Here is a 25745-nt window from a genome sequence, read left to right as displayed (position 1 = left end):
AGTTGTATCTGTCATATCATAGGCTGAGCAATTAAATAACTGGTGTTGGAAATCTAGAGCTCTATTGCACCAAAAAAAAAAAAAAAGCAGCATTCAGTAATAAAAATAAAGTTAATTTCAAGAACTATCATCCAGACTCAAAGATTTTAACTCAACAAAGTGAGATGATTATGTAAAAATGTCATTCTGGACTGCTAAGATTTCCTCCATATTTGTCACCTCTTTGAAGTGTGTTGTCACTCACAATAGTCTCTGGCAGATGCTACTTTTTGTGATTTCAATATTGTTAAAGTGACCAATGCTGACAAAAGTGGTGAGCCTGAGATATACTCTTTAGCAGATGAGAATGCATCCTTGGAAAATACTGTTGTCTTCAGTAGAAGGCTGCACATGATTCCCCAGAGACAGAAGAACTAAATTTGGGAAAGAATTTTTCAAGTAATCAGAAATGTTTTTCAAAAATACATTATCTGGAAAATAAACAACTTCAAAACAACAACAGAACAAACAAAAGCAAACCAACCAACAAAAAAAAACCAAAACCCCTATTGGATTTGAAAAATAAAACAAATAAACTAATCAAGCAGACAAGCAAAACCTTTTCTGGAAAATGTTCCAGGCCTAAAATGGATTTGCTGATCTAAGAAAACCCTCACACTAAAAATGGATAGTTAGACTGAAAATAAGTGGTGTAGTGTAGAAAATCAAGGTTTGTACTCCTCCTGAGTCTGACTTGGAACAGCAGTGTGAATCTGGATCCTCCATGCTAATAACTGCCTGGTTGTCAGTTTGCTTGTTGTAGATTAACTCTGGGAGGCAGCTCAGCCCCACACAGCCACTTTCTCACTCTTTCTCAGTGGGATGAGGGAGAGATCAGAAGGATAAAAGTGAGAAAACTCATGGGTTGAAATAAACACAGTTTAATACATAAAGCAAAAGCTGTGTGCGCAAGCAAAAAAACCCAAGGAATTCATTCACTGCTTCCCATCAGCAGGCAGGTGTTCAGCCATCTCCAGGAAAGCAGGAGATGGAAAGCCAATCTCCAGGGCTCCATCACGCCTAACGGTGACTTGGGAAGACAAACGCCATCACTCCGAACGTTCCCCCCTTCCTCCTTCTTCCCCCAGCTTTACATGCTGAGCATGACGCCATATGGCCTGGGATATCCCTTTGGTCAGTGGGGGTCAGCTGTCCCAGCTGTGTCCCCTCCCAACTCCTTGTGCCCCCCCAGCCTCCTCGCTGGTGGGGTGGGGTGAGAAGCAGAAAAGGCCTTGGCTCTGTGTGTGAGCACTGCTCAGCAGTAACAAAAACTTCTCGGCATTATCAACACTGTTTTCAGCACAAATCCAAAACACAGCCCCATACGAGCTACTATGAAGAAAATTAACTTTATTGCAGCCAAACCCAATACACTGATATTTCTTTCCTTGGGTGATGCCACAAGCAAAATTTCAAACAAAACTAGGGAATCAAAAGCTTTTAAAACATTAAATATGTTGCATATTTTAAACAGGAATTTTATTTTCTATGTAGCTTTAGTTCACAACAGTACAACAATCAGACACCAATATATACTATGTAGATCCAATCTCATTTTACATCACACTGACCGCAAGTCCATCCACATTTATGAAATTTGCAAACATATTTAATAACAAAAGTCCCATATATTTTTTCTTATTTATTTCAGCCAAAAGATGCAGGTGCATATAACAACAGTCTATAAATATTTAAATCTTAAGGTGAGAAATGAATTATTTAGTGTGGCTCTAATACACTTAACAAGGAATAATATAAAAAAACCTATGAAAGAAACTGTGGGCTGAAGATCAGGTCAACAACTTGGTGATAAAAGCTTGTGGAATAGTCCTCCTTAAGAAACGTAATATATTAGCAAAAGTGGAAGGCTTATGTGTGGGCACTAGAAGTTCTACATGTCATAGAAAGTGCCATAGGTGGACTAGCCTTAATGTATTCCCTTTGTTAAGCTTTGAATTACTGATCACTAATGTATAATTGGGAAATGATACTTTTAATTCATCATAAGGGTTTTTTAAAATCCAGGCTACACAAAATACTAGAAATAGTTCTATTTTTAAAGTATGTTAACAGAGTGGCTGATTATAATACTTTTTCATCTCTAGTTCTTCTTTCTATGATACATGTATACCACAGATCGAATACTGCTTTATGAAATTACTTGTGTATGGAAGAACAAAATATTAAAAAGAACACATAGATGCCTACTTCAAAAGAATAGCCCTTTACTCATATTTCCTATTTGTATTTTGAGCATCACATTTCATTACAAAGCTAATACACAGACAATGAATAAATTTCACCAGATTAAATTCCATTTTCAATGTCATGACTTGCTGGAAACTTGTCTTGAGTTGAACTAAGACTTCAAGAATGGTTTTGCTGATATTTCACTAGAAAATTTATTTTAAAATAATGAAACAGTACAATCAGCTTTTTGGATTTTTCAGAAATTTTTTTATTTAAATATTTGGTTTTGTGGAATTTTTCTAAATCTATTCTTTACAACATTTTAACTCTAATTCCATTCCAAACTTCCACTCATTTTGAAGCTGAACTGGACTTTCTGCAGGGTGACAAAATGGGTCAGGCAGTTTCCACAGCCTGAAGCTGCTCTAACTCAGTGCAATGACACTTGTCAATATGAATCAGAAATGTGCTTACAAGAATTTCCTGTCTTTCCAAGTCTTTTCTCCCCCTTGTTTTCCTATAACACTAGTGCATTCTAGCACTAAATGTAATTGATTAATAATATTTCTTTCTGATTACCAGGTTGAAAATGTGCCCTTAAGAATTTTGCAATTATTTTCTACTTTCCTTCCCCCCAACCAGGTGCTGTGAACTGCATGCTTTGCAAGAAAAAAATGGGTCAGTTTTCTCCTCATTAATTTTCAAATAATTTTCAACATCATATGTATCGAGAAGATAGATAGGAAAAATGTGCTATATATCAAATTAGTCAGTAGATGCCAAATCATGCCCCCCTCGCCCCCAGCCCATATGCTAGCTTGCTGTGCAGATTGTGATTAAATAAAGAACAGAGTCTTACTGTAAACAGGCAAAGCTGTGAGTTTAGTTTTGTTGAATCATCACATCCTTTGTGCTCCTTCTGATTTTTCATACATACTTTCTCCCTTCTTCTGTATTAAATGATGAATCTCCTGAAGGCAAACTCCTTGTGAGGTTGTACGGCCAAGTGACTATTCTCTATGGGCTGTTGTAATAGCACAAGTTTGAGGGGAGGGGGACTTCTTTCTCCCCCTTCATAGCTATGTATTGAAGCTTGTCAGGGAATTAGCCAATTATTTCACATGTTCTCACCTTTCCTTTTCTTTTGAAGACTTTCTTGGTACCAAGTTTAACAGTTTTGTCCTTAACTGATGTGCAGTGCACTTTTTCAGTTCAGGTATTAAAATTTTAAGAGCTCGTTAGAGACTTTTTCTTAACACAGTGAATTTATATCTTGCCATTCACTTATATGAAGCACATGTGGCCACTGATGATTCTGTGGTAGAATAATTATTCCACATTTAACAACTTATATAACCTTGCATTCAGCAATTCAAGGTAAGGCTATTTTTATACAATTCAGTATTTTGCCAGAGTTAGCACATTATGTAAGATTATTCTAGTTAAAGAAGCTATAGAGTACCACAGGCCAGCTAAAACATACTAGAGAGAGAAAAAATGTTAAATGGGATCAGTGAAATGGTCTATCCACTCTTGCATTCTATTATGACAGATATTTCAGAGCTAGTCCTAGAAATCCTGAAAAGAAACTTTACCCTCTTTTCCTCTCCAAGGAGGGCTTAGCTGTCAGCTTTAGTAATTCATTAATACTACTTTCCATTGGCGTGTTATATGAGTAATTTTTTAGCAAGTCTCACCACCAAAACTGGCAGAAATTTCTCCTTAAAAACTGACAACATGATCTGATTCAATTACAGTGGTATACCCTGTTTTTAGCATGGCTTCCAAACAATTGTATTGACAAAAAGTTCACGACAAGCTGAAATAATTGAATTTGTAATGGAAAAGAAATCAAAGTTCAGTATTTATCCTGCCTAATATGTTTGATAGGACATTTCATGGAAGATCTGAACATGGAAGCCATGATTGATGACTGCCTGAAGAAAATTACGGTCTGAGACAGAAAAAAATAAAAAAAAAAGAAAAAAAATACATTAACCTGCAAAACCTTTTGGTATGTTTGTAAGAGAATCCCAGACAGGACTCTGGTCCATCAGTGTTACTGTGAAACTTCCCACACATGAATGTTTCATGCACAGTCTTTTACTCTGCCCATTCGGACTGCTGCATTTTCAAGGCCTAAACTGATCTCTTGATTCACTTCATTTTCATCTATCTGATAGCAAAAGCCAAGAGAAACGTTTAGCTTTTTCCATGAGGACGTGATCTTAGAGTTTTCTCTGTGTTTACCATACAGGTTCATCCTCAGTTATTCTGCGGAAGAACATAGAAGGAAGAGGAGGAATGTGCAGACTTTAGAGCAAGGAATATGGCTTGATAAATGCAGGATAGGGTTTGAAGAAGAGACAGAAATAGAAGGAGCTTGGAACTGCAGAGAAAAACAGTAAGTAAAATGGCAGCATAAAAATTATTTAAATTAATAGAAAGCTTCAATGCTGGTCTCTAGAATGCCCATTGCAAGGAAAGTTTCCTCATGAGCACGTTCATTTGAAATACAGGATGAGGGTTTAAATAGCTCCCTAGTATCAGCAGGATTGCAAATGGCAGAGCAAAAAAATAGCATCAGGAAGCATATTGCCTCCCCACAGCTTCTCTCAGGGTTTTCTGTGTCCCCAGGATCTGCAGCTGCCACATGCATCTGGGGAGGACTGCATCTGCAGACAGCTGCACAGCATCCTCCTGTGCCCAGGCCCGAGGCTTTCTGCACAGGAGGGACACATTCCTCACACTGCTTCACCTTGCACTGAGTACCTCCTCTGACATCTGTCTCACACCTCCAACAGTTTTCTCCCCTTTATTTTAGTCACAGGATTTGATTCCTTAACCTAAGAAGATTTGAGTCTAGTACCTGCTCTGGAGTCACTGTACAGAATTTCTCTTCTGCCTCAGGTCAGGCCCATGGGGAGGCAGCCTACGTAGTGGCATAAATGTGATGATGAGTTTCCCACATAATGAAAGTACTAATGAAGCTCTTGGACTTAAAGGTCCCCTTCCTCTTGGTCAGAAATATATATCTCTTTAAAATCAAACATTAGAAAGGGAAAATAGGAAGGTGGAAGGATATGGAATTTGAAGAATATGGCAAGAGTTTCAAGAATTGCACGAAGGTTACTGGGCCATTTTAAAACTATTTAATATCTCACTCCCCTTTCAGTTTCATCTGTTTCAGTGTTTACTAATAGCCAACTGCTTTCTGTCATAGTTTAAACATCACTGACTTCCATGACTTTGACCTTTGATAGCAAAGCTGATATTAGCATAGGGCTTTTTGCTTATGTTTTAGACAACTCAAAGCAAGCACAGCTCTGGTCTAATTTAAAAGGAGGGGTCATCTGAACTTCAGTCCCTGCTGTTTCTAAAATAAGGAGGGGTAAAATGGAAAGCATGAGAAGTCAGGTTCTGTTCAGATGAAAACTAAAGTCCAATTACTTATGGAGTTGAAAGAAACAGTTGACTTCAGGTATTCTTCCCCTTACAGTCATGAGTGACCAAATTAAATTTTACCCATTTATCCCTTCATGATAATGTCACACACAATAAGTGCCTACATAAAGTAACTAGCATAAGAAAAATCTTTAACTGCTGTTCTCCATGGCTGCAAATGCACAATATGAAAGTGAGTAGCTTTTATTAAAGAGTTTAAAGTTTGAAAGTCCAGTGATGCCATGAACTTGGTGATATAAATTAAGTCAGTGAATAAATAAAATATAAAGTCAGTGAAGTTGAAAAGCCAATTCTTCATCTTATATAAAGCAGCAGAGCCCTACAAAAAATTATCCAAGCTGTCAAATTACACTATTCATATAGCAAGGTAACTCAGCAGAACTGTGTGTGGCATTATTTTTCCCAGTTACTTGCAATTCATATTTTAAGCTAGAGATGTGAAAGTGTCTATTCATGTTGTTAGTTGCTGAATTTCTTGTCAGCTCAGTTTATTGATGTTTGACTTGAACATGAAATTAAGTAGTTAAAATTTTTGCTTGCTAATATTATCTTAAAATGACCAGAAATCCCCATAGTGTTTTATAACTTCCTTGTTCCTGTTAGTAAGGGGTTATTGAAAGAAGAATTGTCCGTATACCCTGGCATTTGAGCAAGTCAGTTCAGTTTTTCGATACAGGCATCCTGGGAGGCTACATGGCCTGATGAGGATCTTTGGGCCTCAGCTCCCACGTCTGTAAAGTACTATTCTACTCAAATGTGTGAGCTTGCTACATTCAAAATGGTGATGTATTCAGATACTCCACTGATGGAAACCATATACATACAATTTTTGTATTTTCCAATCCGTGATTTTCTTTCTTTAAAGTATGCTGTCATTTTATTTTTTTATTTCTATTACTTAATTGATGCGGAAGGTAATCTCACTGGTCTAAGTGTATCTACTAATGCAATCTATCAAGCTGTAGAGATTACACTGCAGGGGCTGTTTTCAGAATTGCACTGGATCAATAACACAAGATTGTTTAAGCACATTTGCCTTCTTCCCACCTGAAGCAAATGGTTTGATTATCTCATCACAGAGATTATGACACAAGGTGCTGACTATGGTTTTAATTTTATTTGATTGATGGATTTAGATTTCAGCTGCACACTATCTATCTATGCTTATCCACCCACAGTTCAGTTGCCACATTGATATGCCTTTTTTTTTTTGCATGTGTGTGTCTCATCTGAAGCGTGGAGATGATATAGTGGAATAATAACTCTCCAGTTTAATATTCCATTGAGCATCCCCAACTGCAGTTCAGCAAATGCAAAGCTGAGAAGTTTGCTCATTACATTTCTGGGAGCTGTTATCTTATTGGCCTTGGAATATGCTAGGAGAAAATAGAAGCCTCAGAAATCAAATAAAGAACATAAAAAGTAAAAGCCCAGAAGCTCAGTTACTGAGCTGAAAGAAGTTACTTACATATGAAAGAAGCAAGAAAAATAAGCCATTTGCCCTAGGCCACCTGATTTGTGGGGGTCTCATTACATTACAACAGATGTGGTCTAGAGTTGCTAGTATTTTAGTTCTATCATAACCTAGGGAGAAGGATTCTGAGAGTGTACATATTATGTCTCATAGTCATGCTCCCTACATATCAAATCAAATTCCTTGCAGGAAAAAGAAAAAAAAAAAAGGAAAGAAAAAACCTTGTAGGATGTCACAATATGTCACAATGTGATAAGGTATCATTAATTTATCCACTATGTTTTTATTGTACAGTGCATTCAACGTAGTTGCAAAGGCAATCTTTATTTTACAAAGAGAGATTCTTTTCCCGCCAACGTGGATAGAGATGCAAGCAATCCAGGAAGGCCTTGAAGGTTTGTGACATACTCCAGTTTGGCTAGCAATATAATCTACCTTGACAGGCTTTGCATGATAGGATGTAGGCAGCTGTATTTGAAGGTGACCAGTCTCATAGTTTTGGCAAACAGATGACCTCCTGTCATCCAGCCTTACATTAATTACCAAGTATAACTAAGCAATCATTTATATTTCCACATTCAGAGGTACCCAAAGAAGCTTAAAGCCACAATAAAATTTTATATTCTGCAGCTATTTTATAGGCAAAAAACAGGGGGCAGCAAGAAAGGACTATCAGTTTTCTGAAATGCCAGTGTTCCCCATCCATCCATCCATTCAGATAATGCCCATATAGGATGATGTGGACATGTGTTAAAGCAAAGCTTTAGTTTAGTCCAGTTTGCCATCATAAACGACAGCTCTTATATTCAAATAATACCTTGAATTTTTGTATTTTAAAATTCTTTTTTCTTTAAGTAATCATCACAGAAGGTTGAAAAGTATTTTAATTCTCTATTATATACATGCAAAGTATTGCTATTTTCTCCCTGTTCATTTAAGATCTAATAGGCTGTCTGCCCAAGCTGTGAAATGAAACCCTAGGTCTCCAATTAAGAGTCAATCACATAAATCTTGAGATAAAGAAGAAGCACAAACACTTGCTCACAGTTTCATTTTTACATTATGCCCTTAATTGTGATGACCTTTCCCCATGCACTGCTTTAGTATTGAAATCATGGACTGGAATGAATGCTTTTTATCTTTACATTAGGTTGACGTAAGACTGCCATTTGAGTTGCTCTTTATGACAAATACCAAAAGCCAAATTCTGATCTCATGTACAGTGGTGTAAATTTAAGGTGTCTCGTTTGAATTCCATATGATATTAAATTACTAATTAGTTCTGTCTGAATCACTGAGTCCCTGTTTAAAACATGTATACAGTGTGAATAACAGAAAGAAGAGCAGGTTTTAATAAAATATAAGTTTTATATAGGCGATATGCCTTTAGTACTTAATTACCTGTTAATCAGAAAGAGCAGTTAAAGGCTATTATTAAAAAACACAATGTACTTTCAAAAATCATGGAAGATAGATACCTTTACAGGGTCCTGTTCATGCAATAAACATGGACCATCTGATGGGTTACATAAACATGGATGAAATAAACATTGAAATAAACATTGGATGAGATAAACATGACCATGAAATAAAGATAGACCATTGACCCTGGAGAGAAAAGGGGCCCAAGAAAGCTGATTAATATTCAAGGATCGCCTCCTCCAAGCTCAAGAGCAGTCCATCCCAACAAGCAGGAAGCCAGGCAAAAACATCAGGAGGCCAGTGTCGATGAACACGGAGCTCTTGGCAAAACTCAAACTTGAAAAGAAAGTATACAGAAGTATACAGTTCTGAATTCCCCAACGTCAGAGAGATATGGAGCTACTGGAGAGCAGCCAGTGAAGAGTTATTAAGATCATTAAGGGACTGGAGCATGTCTCAAATGAGGAAAGGCTGAGAGAGGGGACTGCTCAGTCTGGAGGAAACTCACCAATGTGTATAAATATCTGAAGGAAGTCTGTAAAGAAGACAGAGCCAAGTTCTGGACAAATTGCCTCAAGGATAAGAGGCAATGAGCACAAATTGAAACACAGGAGGTTACATCTGAACATAATGAAACACTTTTTTACTCTGAGGGTGACTGAGCACTGGCACAGGTTGCTCAAGGAGGTTGTGCAGTCTCCATCCTTGGAAATATTCAAAAGCTGTCTGGACATTCTCCTGGGCAACCTGCTCTAAATGCCTCTACTTGAGCAGGTGGGTTGGTCCAGATGACCTTCGGAGGTTCCTGCCAACCTCAACCATTCTGTGATTCTGTGATTTTAGTAAAGGATCTAGACAATTCAATATAAAGCTCAGCACAAATTCCATTACGATATGTGAGTAACAAGATATTTATCCAATAGCATGATTGAAAACCATTGAGCAAGTTGTTCTGTTAAAGACCTTGCCTAACCTCACTCTACATCTAGCTTCTAAGGTCACATTTCCTTTTAAAAACTTGTGTGACAGGTCAGGGGTTTGGGGTTTTCCTTGTTTGTTTGCTTGCTTGTTTCTGTCAGCATGCAAACATTTGGACTGAAGAACTTCTACACCCTCTAAGCCAAGCTTACATTAGGGATCCAAGGCTACAGGATTAATAGAGACAGCCTATGTAGAGCTTGTGCAGAGCTGAACTCATAATCACACTAATCAGTGTTGTACCATTACAGCAAATGGAATGTAGAATTTTGCTTCCAATCTTAAGGCTTTTATGCTGCTTTTTTTTAAAAGACTGTATTGCTTGGGTTAAGATTTGAGGTATTGCAAACATTCTAAAGTTAGTGTAAAAAGAATTCTTGGTATTTCAAAACAGAATAGCTTTTCTCCACACAGTACCATACAGACTGTCATGTGACATGATGAAAGACCACAGTAATAGGTTGTAGTAATAGTGCAAATGAAAAGCTTTTCCAGGGAAAGAAATTGTGATCCTTAGAATGTGAGGTGCAAAGTGTAAAGCAGAATAAATGCACCTTGTGCTGTAGAGTAGCAAATCTATGTCCCAAAAGGCTATAGCATAAAGAAGAAAAAAAAAAAAAGAAAAACAAAAAGAATAAAAGTGGAATTTAACAACTGAAGGAGGATGCATCTTCAGTGGTCATTAACCTAAATGCATCTTGGAAGGAATGGGATATTTGAAAGTTAAGGTATTATCTTTACTAACATTCTTGGCACTAAGAAAGGCAATAGAATCTGTTTATAATATTTAGTTGGCAGAAAACAGATGTGTTCAAAGGAATTAAAGCATGACTTGATTAGGGAGTTTTTGCATGAGCTAATGTAACACTCAAAAAATACAAAGTTCATGTGAATTCTACACATTCAATAAGTAAAAAAAAAGAGGAATTCTAAAAGACAGAGGTCAGAAATAGCTTTTGTGTTTAACATTCAATAATTCTTGTGTCTAATATCGTTAGGTCAGATCACAGATCTCTGTCAGTGTCTCAGGCACTTGCCAGGAGATTGGACCTGGAACATTTTCATGGAGTGATCTTTCCTTTGAAATATCTTCCCTCTTCCAACAGATATGTGTTTAGGGGATTCCAGAATGAAAGTTGTATCTGAACCATTGCTTTTCTTGTACTTATATATTTACCTAATTCCTTCTTGAAGGCACATTTACTTCTGTCTCTGCAATATTTGGTTTCTATGGATATGTTCTAACTGCTAAATAAAAAAGGGTCAGAAAGTGACAATTTAAGCCAAATGTCATGGTTTTTCTTACATCCTCTTAGCCTCATGAGTAGCTTGGTCACATCCTTGCTACATAACACTTGGCCTAATGGACCCAAGCGGTCTCCCATGGCACTAAGACAATTATTCTTGTGTTAGCTTGGTTCAAAATATCTGAGGTAAAGTTTGGTCTGTGCAATACTAAAGAAACTCAGTACAGTAGTGGTCTATGGAGGGTATTCACTGCCTTCACCCAAGCGTGGTGTGACAAGAAGAGTAGGCAACATGTTTCAAAACACAAATCCCTGCTGGGATAGGGTATGGGGTAGTTAGAATCAAACTGCATACAGCATCATCTATATGGCCTTTTAGGAACAGTATCTTCAGTAATACCAAGACTTCTAATTTTTATAGAGAACTTGTTGCAACAGTCCCAAAGTTAGGCTAAAGCTGAGGTATAAACAGCATAAGGAGCAATTTTCAGTGTCATCTTTACCCCATGGCTGTATTTACATGAGTAAATAACATAGTCCAGAGTCCTTTCTCTGGCCCTGAAGGTCTATGCAAATGCCATAATTCTCTTCATACCCCAGCTAGACTGCTCATGCATCCCACGTTGGACACAGCCAATGTAAAAGGCAATTCCCTGAACAGGATGCAAGAATTGTCTGTGTGTCACCTGAGACAACCTAAAGCTGGAGAAGACCATGAATTACATAGTGCAGACAGTTGCACGTTAGTACTTGAGTTCATGATTTTACCCTAGTTTAACAGGCCAAGCCTATGCATCCAGAGTTGGTGTATAGAGAAAAACTATTTCCTTTGGTCATTGAACTCACTATGAATTAGTTTTGGTGGTTGTATTTTAGCTTTATAAAGTTAGAAATACAGAGAAAATTCCCTAATCATCTTCTCTCTAACCCTTACAAAACTAACAAAACTAGCTTCCCCCAGTCAGTATTTTCTAAGCTGAAAATCTTTAACTATTTAATATTTCCTCTAATCAACATACACTTTTTTCCCACCTTCACAGTTTTTCTTGCAGCTTTTTTTTGAGATAGGGTGACCTTGTGGAAATTGGGCTTAAAAGGTTTTTCTTGTATGAGATGATACTGCTTGTTGCAAGCTTTGATTTTTTAAAAGAGCAAAGATTTATGGCCTAGATCCAATAAAGCATTTAAATGTATCTTTAAGCATCTCATTGTTATTTTCAGTTAATTTAGGCAAAATTCTAATGAAGCTAATCCTATATCTGAGGGTAAACAAATACTTCAACTTTTTCTTAGCTTGAGTGTAAAAATCCAGATCAAGCCCAAAATAGCAGCAGTAGTGAAGGAAATAAGGAGAAATATTACCTCTTCTAAGTAACATTTTTTAAAAATCTTCTCTGATGTCAGTTTTATACATGGAGAATTGTTCTTTTTTTACTTTTCAGTCCCTGTTGGTATACTTTTTTATATTTGATATTTAGTTGCCATACTAATTGTTTTCTCTTCTATCAAGTCAATGATCTAATAATTGTTAAAATCAGAGAAATGCCAGCTGACTACAATGGAAGCCGATATGGCTTGTAATTCTTTAAGTATCTGTTCAAAGACAAGAGTCAATGAAGGATTTTTTTACATTGCTTTATAAATAATGTGTATGACTAGAACCAAACCAAATCCTGATTCAGAATTTATCCATTCCGTAAAGCTCAATTTTGTATCACAGCCAAGATTAGGTATCTCACACATGTCATTGGCTACAACAGTGTCATTCATTACCCATGAATAAAGCCACCTTGTCCATCTGAGCTGACGAGTTAGCAGATCCACAAAACTATTTATCTGCACAGTCACCTCTGCAGTTACACTGCAGCAATATACTCATCTTCCAACTCTGCTAACAGAGCTGTTCCAACTACAATTACACCTTCTAAGGTCAAAGCTTAGACTGTGCCCAAGGGAGACGCTGAAGAAGAGGAAAGCTACTTGCAGTAATATGAAGTATGTGGATTTTTCTACTGTATTTTTTAGCTATAGGTTGCCTGGAGAGGAGTCTGAGACAATCCTGAGCTTTTGTTAAAGAATCATAGATCAGTTTAGCAGTTAGGTTAGTTTGTTTGGTCTGAGAATAGTAAGAACACTATAAGGACTGAGAAGAGAATTAAAAGGGAGACTAGACCTGGAGTTAGGGACAACTGAACAGGGACATGAAGAAGACCTAAGGAGGCAGAGGGACTTCAGTTAGACAATATGAAGAATGCTGGAAACATCATACACAATGCAGTACAGAACCCTGCTCCACCACAGCACATCTGGCAAAGCCTCTATTTGTCTTATTGAAGTGATTTTTAGCTTTTGGGGACATCCTTTCTGAGTTTTCCCCATTCCTGGGGCACGTTAACAGCCATCAGTAGACATTTTCTTGTAGAGGTGAAGACAAAGTTGAGCACTACCATCATTGCTCTAGCTGCTTGCTAGCTGAAACAGGAATAATAAGAATATTAAATTAGTATGTAAATGTGTGAGAATGTATTGAATCCCAGGAAGCCAGAGGGCAAGTTCAGGCTATGTTTCTTAGGTGCTGTAAACTGTGCATTGCAAAGAAAGACAAGAAAGGAATCACAGAGATTTACCAGAGGTGAACATGATACCTGTATGCGACATCTGTTTAGCAATGCGTTGTCTTTAGCTTGTTACACTTGGTATATCTAGAAAAGATGGCCAGAACATACTCAGGAAAGGACATAGCAACAGAGAGTTTCTGAGATGTGTAAGTTCACAGACACTTACAAAACAAGTATGTAATGGTATTTTTCACATCTACTGAAGTACTCAGGAAATCATAGTATCCCAATGACAATAGAACACACTTACTGGATTTAATACTCTGATACCTTTTCCTCACTTTTCCTTTACTTTCGAATATCTAGGGTAATACACAAAGGCCTTAGTTAATCACTAGCGCAAATCCTACAATACTAATATGTTCCACAGAAATCCTGTGATCAGGGGAAAAAAATCAAGGATCTCCAGAACATGCAATAGTTGCCCACAGAATTTGCAGAGGGAAAATCAAGTTTATCGGAACATCCCAGTTTGCTATGATATTGAGGGTGGAATTGGACAGAGCCTTAGCAAGTCATCCAAGAGGAAGCCAGACGTAGCTGAGCAGGCACTGATCTCTCATATAATGGGCAACTCACTTTCCCAGCCTCTACTTCCTAAAGATCCTGTATCCATCCATGATAGCTCTCCAGTTTTGTGAGCTATCACACCAAGACTCTGTGATCCCAATGGGATCATAGTGCTGCAACTGCATGCAGACCTCCAATTCCTCCTGTTTGTTCCCCATGCTGCATGCAGCAATGTACAAGCACTTCAGAGGCACCCCATCATACAGTTGGGCTGGACCCCTTTCTGCCCTCTTATGAAGATTTTGAGGTCTCTCCTGTCCATATGACCCTACACCTTTTCCTTGCGAACCCAGTCCATGACTTCCTCGCTTGACTGGGCCATCATCTCTCTTCCCCATTGCTTCCTACTGGGGCATCCCCCAATGGTGCAGTCTGTAAGTCAAGGCCAGATTGAACTTTCTAGACCTAAACCTTACTGTTGTATAGGGAAAAGAGTAATGATATTATTTCAGTGATTTCCTTCAGCTCCTCAATTAATACAATTCTAATAGGTATGGATGTTGTTTGGTGATAGCTAACAGTACCTTCTTGAAGGCTGTTCTCTACCAGAAGTTTTCTAGGTCTCTAGGAGACCACAACCCCTTACATTTTCCTTGTTAAACATAGGTAACAGCTGTGCCCTTACTTTCCTGAAGTACTTTCTGATTTTTTGAAGGGACTGTAAGGTGATAGGGATGTGAACTTCAGAAGTGAACATGACTCTTAGTTGCATAAGTAATGAATTCAGAGACCATAGATGGTAATGAATAGGGTTTTCAGGGAGCTCTGTATATGTATGTGAATACCTGGGTATCATGATCTGTATCCTAATGAGGGGGTGCTTAAAAATGGGGTATTAATACAGAGTTCTTGTCTAGACCTTATCTGCCACCTCCTCTTAATTCTTTAAAAGACATCTCATGGATGGATTGATATAAGGGTATAATCTGTGATGGTACTAGAGTATCTGATATATTTTTTATATTTAGAAAAAAGAAAGGATGTTGATTTTAAATTTCCTTTAAAGAGAGCGTATAGTCTTTGTCTTTAAATGTCATATAGACAGATCCAGGAGTGGATGGGATGAGTAATGTGGGAAAAATTTACTCTAGATGAAAACTCCCTCAATAACAGTGTTACAAGTTTCATTTAAAAGACAATGAAAAAAAAATTTTCCAAAGAAATTCAAGCTATTATTTGTTGTAAAATACCAGATATCTCTCTCTGTGTCCCTATGAAGTTATTGAGCATGCATGCAGCTGTCCAGCTGCCTTCATCTGGATATAATAGATATCATTACAGTTATCTAGCTAAATTAAGCCCTGCCAAAAAAATGCAATACTCCCAAACTTGTCCTCCCCAAACTGGAAGACATGATCACAAAGGATGAGCTTTTCTGTTTTTATCCAGCTCCAAAATGTGTTTTTTAAGCTCTTAAGAGCTTTCATATACCTCACCAGGTAGATGCCCAGTGATGATGTATGCAGCTTTTGTATTGGAGAGAAATAGCTCACATCATTGTTCATTGCTTGATCAGCGTAGTGACTGAGGAGTCTTGACTTCCATAGATATTTGGCCTAAGGTTATCCTCCTATATGCTTGGAAAACGGACTGTATAAATAACAGTGTATATAGAATCATAGAATCATTTAGGTTGGAAAAGACCTTCAAGATCATCGAGTCCAACCATCATCCATGCCCACTAAACCATGTTATGGAGTACCCTTTCTATGCGCTTTTTGAGTACCTTCAGGCATGGTGACTCAACCACTTCCCTGGGCAGCCTATTCCAATGTCTGACAACCCTCTCAGTAAAGAAATTTTTCCTAATATCTAACCTAAATCTCCCTTGCCGCAACTTGATATAGTGGTATTGGTTGCCTTTAGCTGGGACAGTGTCTATAAAGCTGTTCATGGGAAGGAAAGTTTTCATTAGTGTTCCCAGAGACTTAGGGAATTTGGGTAATCTCCCCGAACAAAGCCCACCTGTCATGTTACAGGCTGGTCCGGTCATGAATGGACATAGAAAAGAACATTTGATAGCTGGTGAAAAAGACATTTGTAATTTGTAATCCAAGCTGCAGAAAGCACAAGCTCATAGCAAAGTTCCTGTGGAAGATTTTATTTATTACTTAAAAAATCCCATTCAGTTAAATACAGAGATATAATATCTTTTAGCAGAAAGATTAAAAAGGTCTTGTTACATTTATACTCCTTTCCAGAATGCTCAGCATTTTTGCATGATCAGCCCTTTTCCTATCCTTGTTCCACCTCTGTAGCATTAATCTTATTGGAGTAACTGCTCACTTGCTAAACATATCCATCAGTGAAAGATAACTATAATATATGACAAATGCATCTTGAGAAGAATTCATTATAGACACCAATCTGACATCACAGGATAGTGATGTGTTAGCAGCAACTCTTCTCCCAGAACAGGTTGTGAAATCAGACTTTAAGATAATTGCATGTCTTATCTAAAATTCTCCCACCTAAATTGATACTCTATAGATGACTACTGAACTGTTCCTCCAAAGCCACAAATCTAAATTAACCTCAAGTGCAAGAGAGGTTTACTGGCTCTACATTGGAAGTTAATATAAACAGAGTAGTTTAAAATCTCTTTAGCACTGAATCTGTTATCTTAATTATTTTTTCTTATCAAAGTAAGCATAGTTTGCAAACAATACACCAAAGACTCAGAAGGTATGTCATCCTGCCACCTCTGTTTCTTCCTTCTTGTCACTTTGACTGAGAGAAATCAGGAAGAATGTTTTTTGCAGGTCCCTCAGTTCACAGGGTTATTATAACCCCCTCATTAAAACATTCTCTGCCATGGCTATCATGGCAAAACTGAAGTCCACTTGTGCTGACTTTCAGTGATAGAAAATTCTCATCTTTCTGGGTCTAACTGTGCTAACCTCAAACTAGGGCAATTTTAGGTGAAGCAGATAAAATACTGAATTCCATTAACACTGTAAAAAGGTTTTAAAGGAATTGTTAGATACCATTTAAAAACTTTTGCTTTCTCTTTTCTTTTTTTTAGGATCCGTTCCGCATTTCAGGTGGACCTTCAAATGGAGTCACTTTTTTTTTGTTAAAATAGAAAATAATTCAGATGTGGGAAACTATATAACAGTTGAAGTAATTATTTATAGGAATTCCATGCTGCAGGAATGCCAGCAGTGGGAATGGAAATGTCTTCATAACAATAGTTCCTTGTCTGTATAAAACAGTCTCCACAGCAAGGACAGTTGTTAATCTGAAATGCTGCTTTACAGTCCAACTTAATCTGCATCCGATGTAGACATCAGTTGAGTTAAAATGTAATGGATCAATTATTTGCTGAAAAATGCATGGAGTCTAATATTAATTCAATAACATGTTATTGCAAGGAATTTCTGCTGTCTTTTACTGAAGGCTTTTGTTTCTGTCATCTCTTTGCAGGACTCAGAGGAATGTTGTTAAAAATCACATGAAAATGTATCCCAAAGTTTTAAAACTTTTTATCATGTCATGTAGTGACATTTTCAGCAGTGACAAATTTTGTCTGTGCAGTTGGTACTAGCTTCATTTTCAAAGTACAATGCACTCCTAATCAATTCTGCTCTCAGCCCAAAAGTTGAAAGGTAAAAATCAATTGCCACTTTTGAATAAGGTTAAGCCTTTGTTTTAGCTCTGCACAAGTACTCTTTTATACAGCTTAGTTTATGGTTCTGAAAGAAAGCATATACAGCATAGACCCTCACACCTTGAACATATTCAGAAAGCATGTCTGTTGTGAGCCAATCTAATACACTGAGCCCAAAAGTGTCTCCTTACCACATTTTCCATTCCTCCCCATGCAATTAAATCACTGCTGAAGGCAAAAGTAGTGCAGAGAACTTGGAAATATTGCCTTCACCACTCCTCAAAGGCCTTTAAGGCACCTTCTTATTTCTCTGCAAGCACTTCTATATTGCTACTCATAGCATGTTTGTGGAGAACAGATTAAAAGAAGCTCTTATTCCCACTCCTTCTAATGGGAGATGACTGGAGAATGATTGGCACCCTTGGTTGTGCTGAATATCGGTGCAAGAGAAGGAATCAATCACCTATGGGCCTTGAAGTTCAATGTTGTTTTAATCCTTACTCTAGTTCTGAGGTAAAGTCACTGTCTGGTCTTTTGCCCTGAGCACAAAAACTAACAATGTTGAGGGAGGACTTTAACACTTCATTCCAAAATGAACCCTGTCCAAGAACTGTTCAACAGATGTTATTTTCCTTGTAGTCTTTTCTCCATAGCCTTGTTAACACAACAGATTGAATTTGTACCTCAGGGACTCAAACTTTATTATGGAACTGCAGGTAAAGTTCTTTCTTTGATCAAATAAAAAAATGACAAAGAAATACCCTAACTTATAGCTGTACAGGGCAACACCAGAGAAGAAAGGAGGCTGAAATTTTGGGTCATCTTAATCAAATTATACCCATATGTGTTTGAAAGAGAGATACTACCCTCAGTTTACTGGAGATATATTGCTGTTAACAGATGCATATTGCGTTGATCAAGAAGAGTTAAAAGGCAAAAAGAGAAACAATGGTAGATATTAGATGAGTCTTTCTCAGAATATCACAATTGTAACAGCTGATCTCCTCCACCCCTGAGCCTCAGAAGATGATTTCTACAGATTTAAGGGTAAGATTCAAGAATATTTAACTGTAGAGTTACATGGCAGCTTAATCCTAAGTCTACAATATTTGTTTTACAACTGCAGGAAAGAAATTTTATTAACTCAGCGCTGGTCTTTACTGTCTGCAAGTTATAGTGTTCTCTATAGAAGCTCAGCTGAGCCAGGCAATATATTGATAAAGGAGTCAAAGATCCATCTATATCTTTTAAAACAATAAAAGGCTATATCTGACTTTGTGGTGCTTCGATTAACAAGTCTCAGTATTTCCTTCCATTTCTGGACTCCTGATTTTTCTCACTGCATGTGCTCTACTTTGAACACTCTGACAAGGAAATCCAAGCATGGACTAAACAATAATCTTGTTTTTAGGGCTAAACTCAACATAGAAGGTGGGAAACAGTTGGTACCATTTGGTTCAGAGACCATTCAGCACTCTTGGGACCTGATAAAAAGAGTAGCTATTCTGTATTTAAAGAACCCTACTGAAGAACTTAAAGTCTCTTAAGAAGACATAAAGCAGATTCAAAATACTATGATTGTGTCTGACCTAAGGAAAGAGAAAAATCCAGGAATTAATTCACTGCTATCTGCAGAATGATCAGTACACTGTCCAAAATGATTTCTTGTTTTCTTTGTAAAACAAACCATTACAAATGTGCTCACAGTTGACAGGTAATGACTTTTTGCAGATACTCAACACATAAATTTCTGAGATTACAGAATGAACCATTCATATCTCCTTTACAAACCACCACGTCCATGTCCAGCTGCTCTTGATTTGTTTGGGAAACCGCTGCATTCTCTGAATGATGCCAATAAAACCCAGAATGAAGAATGCAAGGACCATAAGAATGTCTAGTTTTGCCAGACTTTTGCCATCAATATAATATTCTTGGTAATATTTCTTCTAAGAGGGATCAAAAGCAGAGAGATAATGCATGGGATAATCAGCATCAAGAGAGTTAACTGAGCAAGATATTAGCAGCTGCTAAAATGAAAATGTTAACTTTTTGTTTAATTAATTTGTTCCATTCTATCAAAATAGGACTTTATGTTTCTGTTATGTTTTCCAGCCAGGAAAATGGAAATTCACTGTGGCACTTGTCTTCTGCAGTAAGACTATATACGTTATATGAAGATTTAAGACACATGTATGTTAAAAAATATGGATATGCCACACGGGTGATCCCCATCTCATGCAAGTTCAACTCTATCAGCCATAACAAAGTTGAAATTGCCCATTAAAAACACACCCAATTTTCTGTCTGGGTAAAGGTAATATCAATCTGATTAATATTCATATAGCTTCTTTCATTAACTGCTTCATGATTTACATAGAATATATAATGGAAAATTATTTTGCCATTTGACATAATTCAGACTATGTTAAAAATAGCATGTTCCCTCTAACCTGCAGTCTGAGATAGAGAATTTCCTCAATTGCTTTATTCTAAGAGTCATCAGTAGCACAGACTTCTCACAACTCTAGCTCACTGGGATTGACCAGTTCCAGCCACTAAAGAATGATCCCAATTTCAGATTTGTCATGTGAAGGTAAAGACGCCTTTATGTATAAAAAATCATTTTGCATGTTTATAGCAACTTTTGTCAGAAAACACTTTATATTTTTACATGTATGTATTTTATACTTAGCTTCATGATAACTCTAAAGTACAGGTAAGAATGCTGTTGTTTCAAGTTTACATAGCTTTGTGAGACTTTATCTGTGGCTTCCAGAAACTAGGTTTTTTGTAGGACCTCTTTGTGCATAGTCCCAAACACCTGGCTAGTCCAGAAAGTTAATCAAACTCCACAAAGTTTGGTATCAGTTCCATCCTTGGCAGACACTCAGTTATTTTTGTAACAATACACATCGTCTGAGCCTTGAAAAATTATTTGTCCAAATCCTGGCTGCACCCCAGCCATCTTGAATTCCTAAAGAGGAATTTACATAAGAGAACAAAAGGGGCATTTCCTTTATAACACAGAATCAAAGTGTCACTTCCTAGCTGAAAAGCAAATTCTTGTTTTACTGAATCACTGTTGAGTGTAGCAAGGAAACAGCTGAATAAGTTCCCCCCACAGACACACACATTCAACCCATCACACAAGCATACTGGTAGTGTTCCCTGTCAGAACAGGCACATTCTTATCACTCAGCATCTGTTTCCTTTTTTTCTCAGACTTGTTTACCAGCATTTTCATTGAGAAGCTTCCTTAGATATTTTTTTTTACTATCATCTCATTCATTCACGATGGAGTTACACCTCCCAGCTGCAGCTATTTTAATAGCTCTAAGAGTTAGGTATATAATTTTTCTGTGTGACTCATATCCTATCAAATAGTGAGCTAAAATGCAGTACAAAACTTTTGCAATCAAAGATGTTTATAGTGACAGTTAATTTAAACAATATTCTTTTAAATTATGTTGCTTCATATTCTTTGGCAGTAAAAGGACAATGATAGAATTATTTTTCCTTTCAGCATAAAAATAAAGAGATTATTTTAATAAACTATTAATAATCCACATCGATATGATTTCTGTTATTCTAGCTAGTTAGAATGTGTTTATTAAAGCAAAAAATTCTAGATTAAGAAGGCTTACACTGGGTTTGTAAAGGTTGGAATGAAATTGCTATTTCTAGGAGTTTCCATGGAAACTACAGTCCTAAGCAAACCTCTGTACAAAAAGATTTTTTTTTTTTTGTTGCTAAGCGTTCTTGAGAAAATCTACACTAGCATCATTATAATATGTAGCCAAACCAACAGGCATGCTGGTTGAATAATGTATAGCATACAACCATTGTGTTTACTTGCAGAATATTTTAAAAATAAAAGTTTAGGCATCTGTGTGACCTTAAGATTTGGAGCTGTACAATTTTCAGATTTAGCATTGCCTTTTTTTTAAAGTGAATCAATATGCTCAAATATCAAAATTCCTCTGAGCAAACCTAACAGGTTGTCAAATTTTTACATTCAATACATACTTGATAAACTTAATTAATAAGTAATTAATTGTTTTTAATTGGTTTTGCTATGATCAGTTAGTCTTAGTGTTACTGAGAGCACCCTCCTATCCTCTAAGTTTTGCTTATAGTTGAATACAGGAATTTACACCTACCATAGACAGTTTTACTATCTGAGAACAGAAAAAAGTCTTTCCATAGTAAAGGTGAAAAGTAGGGCAGGCTTTTGTTTCATACTAAACCAGAAAGTTTTTGAATAAAGAGCTATATGCTCAGATTCCAAATTCTTTATGTTCACCAACCAGTTTTGATCCTCTTTCTGTTTCTCCAGCCACCCAAGCCAGCCTTCATGGTTTCTGAAAATTCAGATAATTCCACAATCAAACCCTAAATGTGGAGTGCTTAACATTGATGAGGAGTTCTGTGAGCCCATTATAGGGTTTATGTGATCAAGATGTACAAAACAAGACAGTAGACAAAACTGAACAATATTGGCTTATGCTAATTTAAGAATACAATACCTATTTATTTCTCTGGGATTTCTAGAGAAAAAGAAAATATTACAAGTTTTTCATTTACTCTGTTATGAAGATGAGAAACTGAAATTAATGTCCACCTGTTTTCCACCAGTTCCAGTGTTAATGCTATTTAGAAATGACATACATTTAATTGGAATAATGACAGAAATGCCTGTGACTATGAATTAGCAACACAATGTGTTGTGATTATTGATACAATATTCCAAACATATTGATTGCAAGGATTTTTTTTTCCTAAAGCAGTTGTATACTGTAGTGAAGCTTTAAATATTTAATTAAAAGCCATGTATTAATAAAAAATGATTCAATAAGTCACCAAATGCAAAATTCTACAATGATGCCTCTATAAATTATTTAGCAACCTCAAGAGTGTTGGCTTTAATAAATTAAATTCAAGGACATCTGGTCAACGTACTTACAAAAACTAAAAATGTAATTCTTTTTATCAATGCAGCAGTCTGGGGTCTTATATTTCATCATAAGCAACTTGAAATTTGCTTGACAGTGTCGTCCTCAGAAATGCTTTTTTCAGGAGGCTAAATTAATGATATGAAGGGGAAATTATGAAACACAACCAACAACTGAAATATATAGGCTTATATCTATCCTTCTTTAAATATTAAATAACTGGTTAGTTAGCCAAAAGCAATAATCAACAACATTTTTTCCTTCTTCCTGAAGTTAGCTAGACATCTGCTATTTTTTTGGCTGCTAACAGACTCACTTAGAGAGCACTTAGCTCTAGAAGACCTTGGGATTTGTACTTCTGAATCCTGCCAAAAGGTTCCATTTTCCATACAACACACTTCAGACTTTTGATAGACAAATCCCTTTTAAATGAATTTCTACAATGTCCCTACTTGAATCTATTTTCACACTGTCCATAACCATATCCACCACAGTAGTCTAAGTGGCTACTTGTATTAGTTATTTTTATTTTACTCTAGTTACATCCATGAATAAATGCATGCACATATTTAATAAAAGGAGAGTTGATTTTGTTTGTTTGTTGATTTAAAAATCCACAGACTCAGTAGCCATAACAAATTGTTAAATGGAGATTTTGAATCTTTCTCTTCAGTCGATGAGTTAATTGTCTTTAACTCTCAGAATGGAGAGCTCTGGTAATCTATACTATACACTTTAAAAACCTATTTTCTCACATATTGTTCATAAGTAATAAGCAGAGAGAATAGTTATTTAAGGTTATTCTTAGAAAGACAAAGATATTTTCCAGCAACAGTAGTCCATCTGAGAGTAAAGAACTTCCTGTTGTGTTTGGTATTCAGAAGCCTCTCCACAGTTTAATCACTACGCTTCATTTGAATTAACTCAAATGTACTGATTCAATAGACTTTATATCTCAGTGTTTCTGCTATGCACCTAGATGTTTGCTTTTTTATTATCATTATTATTATTTTGAAGAATAACTTAATAAGATAGCTTCAAGAGCTGAGTTGTCATTTATACATCATCTGAAGTGATCAAATTTCCTGAAGACTTAACAGAATCTAGCACAGTGTATAGACACTGATAAGCATGGAGGTCGCAGTCACCCAAGGGAACATTAAATACATTTAAAGTTTCAGAACTAGTAGATGTTCAGCTGCTATGGATGTCTCTCCTTGCTTTCTTGCTATTCTTTCGATGTTTACAGTAAGCTTAAACTAGAATTGCGCATCTGGGAACACAGCAATCACCTGCTGAGCAACAAGTGACTTTATCAGAAAGGTTTATTTTCAAAAATAATGTGTGGGAAAAAAAAAATCGGGTCACAGAGTTCACTCAAATTTGAAAATGTAACCCTTTCATGTTACTGTAACTCCTGTAAAATGTAACTCCTGTGACTTTTTACTCACAGGAATCTATGAAATGCAACTGTACTACCGCCACTGAATGTTTTAAACAAAATGCAAAATGCTGTTGATTGCCTAACCCTGGCACACCTCCCACCACACCTTCGTCTCCTAATTGTTTAGCTGCCTTTCACAATGAACGTCACGTGCAAATGAATCCTGGACAAAGGGTCAAGAGAAGCAGGATCAGATAAATGGCTACAGTGACAGCAGCAGTGACTTGCTTCGTTACTCCTAAAATAAAGCAAATTAAAAGTGAAAATGCTGAATTTTTCAGAAGCCTAGAACTTTAAAATGCCTATTCAGTAAGAGCATGTGGCTAAGAATTTACCATATAAGGACAGTTCCGTGATGTAATCTCATCACTACATGATTAAATACACATGTTTGATGAAGCAGAGGACAACAATTTTCTCCCCTCAAAGCCAGTGGTAAAACTACTTCATCAGGGCAAGAATTTTCCATGCATTCCCTGGCTGTGCAAATCAAAGGGGACTTATGTCAATCCTTCAGATTTTAAAGCACTCGTCAGCATTTTCACCCCTCCTACCCAGTATCTCATGGGCTATGACAGGATAAAATGTCTGGGATTTATTTCCCAAATTTATTCCAGATTCTTGTGGTTGTAATTCGCTCGTGCGTCGAGCTTTGAGTTCATAGTTTGCCTGTGATGTCAAGCATCTGTGGACCAAAACCCCAAGTCCATCTTTTTGAATCATAACACATCTAGGGAAAGTCACTGGTGCTTACCAGGGAGTGGGGTGGGATGTTGGCTATTCTATCTTTGGTTAAGCCACACTTAATAACTAATTAAAGGGAATGGATACAGGCCCATGTAACACAGTCTGTGGCCACTTGCTTCCTTCTTGCCCTCACTGGAGCAATGCATGAACAGCCTTAGCACTCCCTTAATTTGGGAGGAGTCCTTAGCCATTTGATCTTCAATACTTTTCAGGGTGTAAAAGCTGAGAAATGGATTTTAGCAAGTCACTGTAAACAGTTTGTCGATTTACCTCCTGTCCTTTGGATCAGGAAGAAGAAAAAGGAAGACAGGGACAAATTAGTGTTTTAAGTGCAGTTGCTAATTCTGGAAGCAGTTTTTCTAATGGGACCTGGTCATTGCTAATAATTCTAACTGATTTACCCATTAATTTTATTATAAGCATTAGCTTTGCTTTGCTAACAACAAAAAAGAAAAATACACTTTATCTAAATCATTGAACAATAAAGGTAGCTTTTCCTTTTGGCCAGTTAGGCTTCCATAATTTCCATTACATTTGACTGAAATCAACATTTTTTTAAAGCAGAATGCACTACAGTTAGTAAGTAGAACTTTCATATTAGTTTACAGGCAAATTTCTAATTATAATTCATAGCTACTTTGCTGTAGTCTAGAATGTATAACAGTTCTGCATTTGTCTTTGGATTCATAAACTGGTCTCATAAAATATTGGGAGAGGCAAATTCATTCATACGTTATTCTTATTCACTACAGAAAAATTGATTGTGCATGCTTAACTCCTGTTAACTTTACTGGCAGTATTGCAAGTCACAGTAATGACAGAACGCATCACTACTTGGGCAATCAAAGACAGAGTAGTTGGCTAATTGAAAGAAAAGTTTTGTCCTTCCTCCAAAATCAGTAAACTGGTGGGTCTGGCCTCAATTTTTCCACCTTGGTTCTCCAAGAAACATTCTCTCCTAGGTGAAAAGTACATCGGTCAGTCTC

This window comes from Harpia harpyja, chromosome 1, assembly GCF_026419915.1.
Source record: "Harpia harpyja isolate bHarHar1 chromosome 1, bHarHar1 primary haplotype, whole genome shotgun sequence".
NCBI lineage: Eukaryota > Metazoa > Chordata > Aves > Accipitriformes > Accipitridae > Harpia > Harpia harpyja.
Note: the sequence above shows the minus strand (reverse complement) of the source record.